Below are 9474 nucleotides of genomic sequence, written 5' to 3' on the forward strand. Positions count from 1 at the left end.
TAAGGTTTGAATTGTAGTTTGTATTTTCAAATAGCCAGCTAGCCAGCCAGGTACTTACTTAGATTAACACATTAAGCCCTATACTTTATACTTAGGATATCAGTAGATACATTCAAAACGAACAAAAACTAAAATGTGCCTTTGGAGAAGTAGAGAGACAGTGTGTGTGTGTGTGTGTGTGTGTGTGTGTGTGTGTGTGTGTGTGTGTGTGTGTGTGTGTGTGTGTGTGTGTGTGTGTGTGTGTGTGTGTGTGTGTGAGTGAGTGAGTGTGAGAAGGCATTTATAGGCACGAAGAACGTTGAAGACCCCTGACTTAGACTAAATGAGGTTCCAGTCAATTTGCATGCCATTCCTGTACTATACAATACTGTACAATACTCTACTGTATCTCTTATGATGTTCAAAAATAAAGACGTATTGTATCATGCAACTGTTTCTAATTAGTCATCATTGAATGTCATAGTACATGAGATTGCAAGTTTCTACTTTTTACAACAGTGTAATTAATTGAAAATGTGAGATAAGGCAAATTAAGCCCTACTTTATACTTGGGATATACAAGGCAAACTAAACACTTTCTTTTTGGGAGGGGGGCTGTTTGCCCTCCTCCCCTTTCTTTAAACAAATAGTCAATTTGTAGGTCAAAGGAATGAACCAGACCCCCTGGTGTGCCTTTGTCTAACTGGGGGCAGTATATCACCTATTATCACTGAATACAGAGGAATATGCCAGAATATCTCTCAAAAAGTATATACCCAATAATGTGGGTATATGCCCAGTATACCTGTAAATAAACTGTCATATACTCTACCAGTATATGTCAGATAATCTCTCTTTTCACCCAGTGTAAAGTACCTCAAAATTGTACGCATTGCATTGTAAGCACTTGTATAGTAAATGTACTTAGTTACTTTGCAGCACCACTGAGCAGCCAAACTGACAGGCTAGCCATCGGCAGGTGTGCCAATTACTAGAGGGACATGGGTAGCTTAGATCAAATCGGAGATCAAATCGGAGAGCAGACCCATGCAAACTTGGTGATATAAAAAGAATATCTATAGTGTAAGAATTGCGTCTGCAGTGTCTTAACAAAAACATGGGCCCCTCATCCTCTCCAGACTTGTGAAACCCATTGGAAATGCAAATGCATTGGGTGCTTAAAGTTACATTTCAAAAACTACAAAAGATTTCAAAAAGAAAAGTACAAGCACACAAGTCCACAGTTTGAATGGTGTTTCTAGGTGTAAGTATGTACAAGAGTTGAATTGTGCTAAAGTTGAAGAGATACTAATATACTAGATAAATAATGAGAACATACGTGTGCTCGCTTCCAGCGAGCCCACAATTATCATTGGATGAAAAATCTGAACCAAATAATGTGATTCATAACATATTCAAAAATCTATGAAAATGCATGCTGACAGGAGATGGAAAGTGGACTGAAGACTTACCCTGACACAGAGCCAGGTGACCCAGCACCAACAAGAAGACTGCAGCAGCTCTCATGATGTCTCAGTTACTCTTCGTCAGAGACAAAATCTCAGTGCCAAATCAGAGACAAATACAAACTGCACTCATCTGCAGACAGTCTTTATAACATGGAGGCGGAAGTGAAATAGTAGGCGGGCTCCAAATAGACACCTGTTTCCAGTGTCGTTTCGGCCAATCATGCCAGCAGGCACACCTGTTTCCAGTTCCCTCATCACCCTAACCTGCCTGCCATCAGCTCATCACCGGAAGGCCATAAATGTTTGGTCTTCTCTTCATGCGATGCAGAAGCGCCGTTGGGTGGCCAGTTTAAACTCTAGTATTATCTAGTCAGTGTTCAGTATCAGTGTTTTTGGAAGCTTTTCCCGTCGGCCGTCGCACATTTGAACGAAATACCATATTCTCAATCTCAACTCTCAATTCCTATACCAATCGACTCCAAAGCAAAGCTATTTGCTTTTATTTTTTCCTCGCCGCACAGAGAGGAATAATCTCCGCTAGATTCTGTGAGTGAAACAAGCAGCCATGTCTATGAAAACAAGCCCAAAAGAAGCGACCAGTTTCACCTCTATTACTGTACATTAGCTATTTTCGAAAGAATGTTGAAAGCAAGGCCAAATAAGCAACTACACTTCAGAAACAAGCCCCAACAAAAGCAACCCATAACTAGAAAATATTGTTCCTTCGAAACAATTGTGGGCTCGCTTCAAGCCAGAAAACAATGGCTATAAAAGTACAAAATGTCAAGATCGCAGGCAGTGCTCTCTTTGACGTTACTGACGTCAAAGATTGGTCCATTTTGTTCCAAAAATATGTTGTGCAAAAGTTGACCTGCTGGTGGCGCTATAACAGGCCAATGTGAGAAGGGTGGTATCTGTTCCTTGACCTACTGGGAATGTGCTTGCAAGATTTATCGCTGCTTGCAGCTATATTTACATTTTTAATTATTCACAAATCACAAACTAAAGTATAGCAACAACCCACCTGGGAAAACCAATCAAAACTAACTAAAATTTCAAAACAAAAAGTCCAACAATGAATATAAAAAAAAATAATGAAAAATGCAATAACCTTGGAGTGTGTTACTGTTGTCACACGGACGGAGTGATAACAGCTGATGGCCTCGGGCATGTTGCTACTGTGTTCCCACATCTACACACATTCCTGGATTCATATGCTAATGAATATGCAAATTCAAATCGCTGTTGTTGTCAGGCAGAAACCTCTTATCTCCATATAAGTTCCATAAATGCCCTACTTCATTTAACCCTATCCTACTTAACCCTAACCCTAACCCCAACCCTCTCAAAGTGGGGTCCGGGTCTGGGGACCACCAGGGGTCATTGAGGGAGTTCCAGGGGGTCCCCAGCTAAATGATAGAACTCAGAGAGTGTACAAATGGAACCAAATGGTCCATTTGGTTCAATTAATTAAATCAATTGGTTAAATTATCATTGATTTTACAATATAAATTGTGGTCTCAGAGATATAAATACCATTAAATGGAGGCCTAATGCATGTCAAACTGGGGGTCCTTGAAATAAAAATGGTTGAGAATCACCGCTAGAGCTGAAAAAATCAACTATCAAAGGGGTCCCTGGCATATCTTTTCAAATTGGGGTCTGCAGGCTAAGACGATTTGGGGGTCCTTGACATGAAAAGTAGGGATGGTCCGATCAGGTTTTTTGGAACCGATCACCGAGCACCGATCACAAAAGTTTGATCACCCGATACCGATCAATCACCGATCCGATCAAGTTATTATTTATATATTATTTATATTTTCTAAATGTTAATGTTTTAACTTTAATTAATTAATTCACTCATGAATTTGTTTATATATTTGCCTTATAGTTATTTACCAGCATTACTATGTATTTATTATCATAGCAGTAACTAATTATTCCTTCAGCACTGTGGAAATCAATACCCCAAAATGGCCTCAAGTGGGCATACTGAACGGCTGGTTGATCGGATGCACCGATCGGATCGGATCGGTGAATTTACCTTTTGATCTAAACCACCGATTATCGCCGATCACGCTTTGATCGGCCCGATCCGATCCATTACCGATTGATCGGTAACATCTCTAATGAAAAGGTTTGAGAACCAATGCCCTATTTGATCATACTACAGCCAGGGGTGGGGGGGGGGGGGACTGAGTTACTAGGGCCCAAGGTGGAGGGGCCTTAATTATTTTATACTTTAGCTATTGAAAAATAGCAGATATTGAAAAATAGCAGATATCCAAGCTCACAACACAGCTTGTAGATCTGCTATTTTTTTTTTTTAAGTCGTGAAAATGTGTGCAAATCTTAGAATATATGTATTTGTAACTCAATATATGTATTTGTAACTCAAATTTTGCTTCTGGGGGGTCCCTGGAACGAAATATTTTGAGATGGGGGTCCGTGGCCAAACATCTCATTTTGGGGGTCCTTCACATGAAAAAGTTTGAGCACCACTGAAAAAACTTCAGAAGGATTTGAAATATTCAAAGGCTTGCATACATTTTCAAGATAGCAGATCTACAAGCTCGATCTGCTATTTTCTAATAGTTAAAGCACAACATAATGCGTAATAATGCGGGGGGGGGGGGGGGGGGGGGGTGAATCCTTGTGAATCCTTGTACCCAGGGCCCAGAACTAAAGTAACAGTTCTGGACATATATGAGGTTTCCATCCGACAGAGACAATATGCAAATAGCACATTCTGAGCCACGCCGCAGACTCAGCAAACGTCACTTGGTTTTACACGTCAGCAACAGTCTGTCACACAGCCTGTTACTGCATCCATAACAGTATCTTATCTAACAAATTATCATATATTTTTTTAATGTGGTGGTCATTGCCTATATTTCCTCTATAAAAGTATTCTTAATGTGCAGGAGAGGTATGAAACTCTGTATATGAAGACCTCCCCTAGAAACATGGAAAATAAAACAAATCAAACTAATAAATAACCAAATGGACCCTTGCAAGGCTATCTGTCTGTCTGTCCGTCCGTCCGTCCGTCCGTCCGTCCGTCTGTTCGTGCACTGGAGGTCCTTGACATTAAGACAAAAGTAGCAACACATGACAACAATCCTGCTAAACAAATTCCATCTCCCACAAACAGGCCATTTCTGTCTCCCAGACGTCCTGGGAAAAGTGTCGGGTCATGATGGACCGCTCTGCTAAATGTTCCCTGTGGCGAGGTGGCTGAAAAACCTTAAATATTTATTAAATATGTATGTTGCTATATCTACTACTGTACATACTATAACGACAAGAACCCCAAAAGGTGTTCCTGTCCTAAATGGTTTTAAATAATCCTTCATGAATCGCAAATCATCAAGGCAAAATGTTTGAAGTCATAAGGCCCAGTCTTAGGTCATACCAAGTCTTGGTTTAATTAACAACTTCTTTTGCATATGAATGTTGCCATTTGGCCAGTGATGTATATCGAACCAGTTACCCATATATGGAGACCTCTGTACCATATATGGAGATCAATGTACTGCATATGGAGATATGCTGTGAGAGCCCAAACATGCTTACTCAGTTATTTGTTATGGGAAAGTCCTATGATTTCTATGACATAAGACATCATACCCTTTTATGCCCATACATGGAGATCTCTGTCTGTAGAACCAGCCACACAGATATGGGCTGTCTTGGCCATCTGTCTTGGCCATATATGGATTCTATTAGTGTGGTATGTGGCCGATGTGGCCTCCATATATGGGCATTCCCATTCAAAGTCCTGTTAGATACTGGCTTAATATTAATGACATGAGGGAACTCCATGAGCATAAAAGGGATTCTGTTAGTGTGCCATCACAGTGAAGCTAGAGCGTGATGTCAGAGCGGCAAACCCATTCTGTTAAGAGTGGTTCCCCTGACATCACAGTGATGTCAGAGCATGATGTCAGAGCGACAAACCCATAGACCTTTGATGTCATAGTGATGTGTCAGGGGAACCATAGTGTCAGAAATATGTGGATAAGATGTGCCGGTTTTCATAGTTAACTGCAACCTTAAATACATGTGTTGGCAAATGTTGGGCAGAAATGGGCACATACATTATTTTAGTTGATGTTTGGCACAATTGAAATAGATTTTAGCATGAATAATAAAGCATTCTAAATAATGACATGGCTTTGTGCCCTGGTAAGTCGGCCTCGGAGCTGGCGTATTTCCCGACGGATCTCCCGCATAAATCCCAGACAAAATAACATTTATGAATCTGACCACTAATGTAGAAATTGTCGGAAATGCCGGTACGATCAAAATATGGTCGTAAAGTGCTTAATGAATCTTAATGATGAGGCGAGGCAGTTTGTTTAGTGCACGGATGGCTGAGGGGACAAAACTCCTGCTAACACGAACCTTGCGCCACTTCAGGGTTCTGTATCTTTGCCCCGATGGCATGAGGTCGAGGTAGCGAATAGCGATACAGAGGATGAGCAGCGTCATTTGTTATTGAAAGTAATAAGCGTGTGATGGCCTTATTGTTCATATCAGCGAGTGTGGGTGCGGGAAGTCCGACGATCTGGGAAGCAATACAGGTAATATTGTAAAGTTTGTTTCTGTTAGGCATGTATAGTGAAGAAACAAGCTGAGAAGTGTGTTTGCCTGTGGTAGCTAGCAGGGCGGTTATGAACAGAACTGACTGGCTGGAGGTATGGTAAAGTAGTGTGTGTGTGTGTGTGCATGCGTGCAGGCGTGTGCTGCATGCTAAAGAACTAGAAACTGTCCATCCGTTGTGTGTGCGGGCTTAATTCACGCATGCACGCGCAAGTGAGGCCCTTAATGAAGCAATAAGCCACAAGAGGCATGTGGGTACCTGGTATTTTATAACGGCTGAGAGGCGTTATAAAACCCTCTCAACCCTCTCAGCCGTTTGGACAAAGTAATAATATTATATTACTTATTACTTTGAATCAAGAGTAATATATAATAATTAAGTTATATTACTTCTCCCTGTGTGTGAGATACGGGAGCTTGTGTAGTTGTGTGTAAATGAGAAGAGGAGGGGCTCACTGACTGTCTCTCTCTCTCTCTCTCTCTGTGTGTGTGTGTGTGTGTGTGTGTGTGTGTGTGTGTGTGTGTGTGTGTGTGTGTGTGTGTGTGTGTCGCGACGCAATCTAGACTCTGCGCAACTGTGTCAAGTTGACCTCAACTTCAGAAGAAGTTAATGACCATAAATAAAGCAGCTGCATGCGCTGCTCTGAGTGCTCTGTCTCCTGTCTTGCCTGCGAGGCACGAGTAACGAGTAACAAGGTGTTTTTTTGGCGGAGTAAAGCGATACAGTTTTTGGCAGAGTAATACCTTACCCAGTAGGAGCGAGATCATTTAGCGACCTACAACTGGGTTGCAACCCAGTCGGTAGTTTTCACCGACTGGGTTGCTAAATCCACCGACTGGGTTGCTAAATCCACCGACTGGGTCGCTAAATCTACCGACTGGGTCGCTAAATCTACCGACTGGGTCGCTAAATCCACCGACTGGGTTGCTAAATCTACCGACTGGGTCGCTAAATCCACCGACTGGGTTGCTAAATCTACCGACTGGGTCGCTAAATCTACCGACTGGGTCGCTAAATCTACCGACTGGGTTGCTAAATCACCGACTGGGTTGCTAAATCTACCGACTGGGTTGCAACCCAGTTGTAGGTCGCTAAATGATCTCGCCCTCTCTCACCTTACCTTAGCCTACTCGTTACTGGGTAAAGTAATAATATTACAGTAATATATTATTAGTAATTCGTTACTGCCCAACACTGGGCGTGCCTGACTCCAACTACCACACCTATGACAACTTAAAAAATACAATATTTCATGGTTGCTTTCATTGCATCTTTTCCCCAGACGCCTTCAGCCAGACCGACCTCCCTGTGTGTAAAGAGGAGGTTTCCCCTGAAGAGGAGACGAGCCCCAGTCTGGTCCAGGAGGAACCAGAGCCTCCACACATTAAAGAGAAGCAGGAGGAGCTACTTGGTTGATAGGCCAATGCTGACGTTACTAGCAGTGAAAAGTGAAGGTGATGACGGTGAAAGCAGAGACACAGAGACTGTAGCCAGCACCTCAACTGAACACATGGAAAAAAAACAAGCCTATATAGAGTACTGGGTCCCAGCACAACCAACCTCCTCACGCTGTTCTGAATCTGACATCACTGAAGACAGTGAGCCCAGTGGAGATCCGTCACATTTAAACACACTGAAGTCACACGAGTCACAACACGTGGAAGGAAAGAGATTGTCTTTGAGCAACAAGGTGTCTCAGGACCTGAAATCATCGAAAGAAAGTCACTCCTTGCAGAGACACACAGGGAAGAAAAGTTTTGTTTGTGAAGTGTGTTGCAAAATGTTCAATCATAAAAATAATCTAGAAAGTGGGTGACGGGGCACCCTGGGGTGCCGTGACGGCAGTCCAGGGGTGCCGCGAGATCATTTGATAGGCCTAATATTTGGAATTTATTTGAACACTTGAAAAAATATTTAGTATCATTTTAAACTTGAAGAACAAAGTTATTTTCAGTCAGTTCTAACCAAAATGGCTATTATCTCAACGTTTTCCTCGCAACATAATCACTAAAATATCGTCACTGTCGGGCAGAAACCTTGTATCTCCAAGTTTCAAAATATGTACGTCTTTTGGTAAAGCAAAGCCCTGCTTCATCATACAAGACTGTCGCACAAAATAACTAACTAACTCTAACTCTAACCTATAGTTTAAGCACACATGAGGATACCTTTTCTTGTATAGTTTGTAGCAAAGGCTTTAGTCAGTTGGGTAATCTAAAAACACACATAAAGTTGTAAAGTTTGTTTGAAATGCTTTGGTGACACAAGTAATCTAAAAATACACGCGCGCACACACGCACACGCACACGCACACACACACACACACACACACACACACACACACACACACACACACACACACACGTATACTATATGAGGTATGTTATGTCCACCTGGTTTATTGGCAACCCGACTGTTAAAGGACAACGTTTTTTTTTACAAGGATTCATATTTTTTTCTTTTTTTTTCAGTGGCTGGGGGCATGCGTGCAGGTGGCTAAATATGTCTTTTTAGACACAATAAGCCCATTCCCAAGATGCTCCGCAATCTTTCATGGGCAGATGTGACTTATGGGGGCTATTATTGTTACTCTAGATAGTAATAAAGAAATTGCCAGCTTATTGTGTCTAAAAAGACATATTTAGCCACTTGCATGCATGCCCCCAAACACTGAAATCAAGGTAATTAAAATGGCTAAAACGGTAGAAAGAAATACATGAAAACATTTTAACACTCATCTTTTTTTTTCTCCAATTACAATCTAAAATGTGAAGTGAACCCTTGTTGTAAAAAAACAAAGTTGTTTAAAAGTCTTTAAATATAAATCTCAAATTACTCGGCTAGCAAATATGTCTGGGAAGATCATGGGTATGTCCACCCCCTGTCCCCCTCCCAACCGATCACCCCCCATGCCATGTTTGAGCAAGCTCGGAATATCCGATCCCTTGCATGTATTGCACCGCAAGTACAAACTATACTGCCATCTGGCAGGAGATATAGGACCCCAGGATACAAGTATAATAGATGTAAGCACTCATTTGTTCCTCTGTTAATCAAGATGCTTAATCAAGGTGCTACTGCTAGATGACATAATTATAATTGACTAGGCACACTTTACCATGGGGGCGTGGGTCCATTAGGCTATTTAATCTTTATTTTTATTATATATTTTTTATTTTTGCTTTTCTTTCTTTTGTTAAAGTGCGTGTGTCACAAAAAACAAAGTAAATCTTTGGCATTTTTTGTCTAAAATGGTTGATGATGTCACGGCACGGCCGTACTGTACCATAGAGTTATAGTGTACTGTTCCTATGTACATTCTCTTCCCATCGCCCGCAGGGTCGCACTCGCAGCCCACATGAAGCAACTTTTCTGCTCGCACAGGGCTACTGGTCTAGCACTGAAGCTAAAGACACG

This window comes from Nannobrachium achirus, assembly GCF_963921795.1.
Source record: "Nannobrachium achirus genome assembly, chromosome: 21".
In the NCBI taxonomy this organism is placed as follows: Eukaryota; Metazoa; Chordata; class Actinopteri; order Myctophiformes; family Myctophidae; genus Nannobrachium; species Nannobrachium achirus.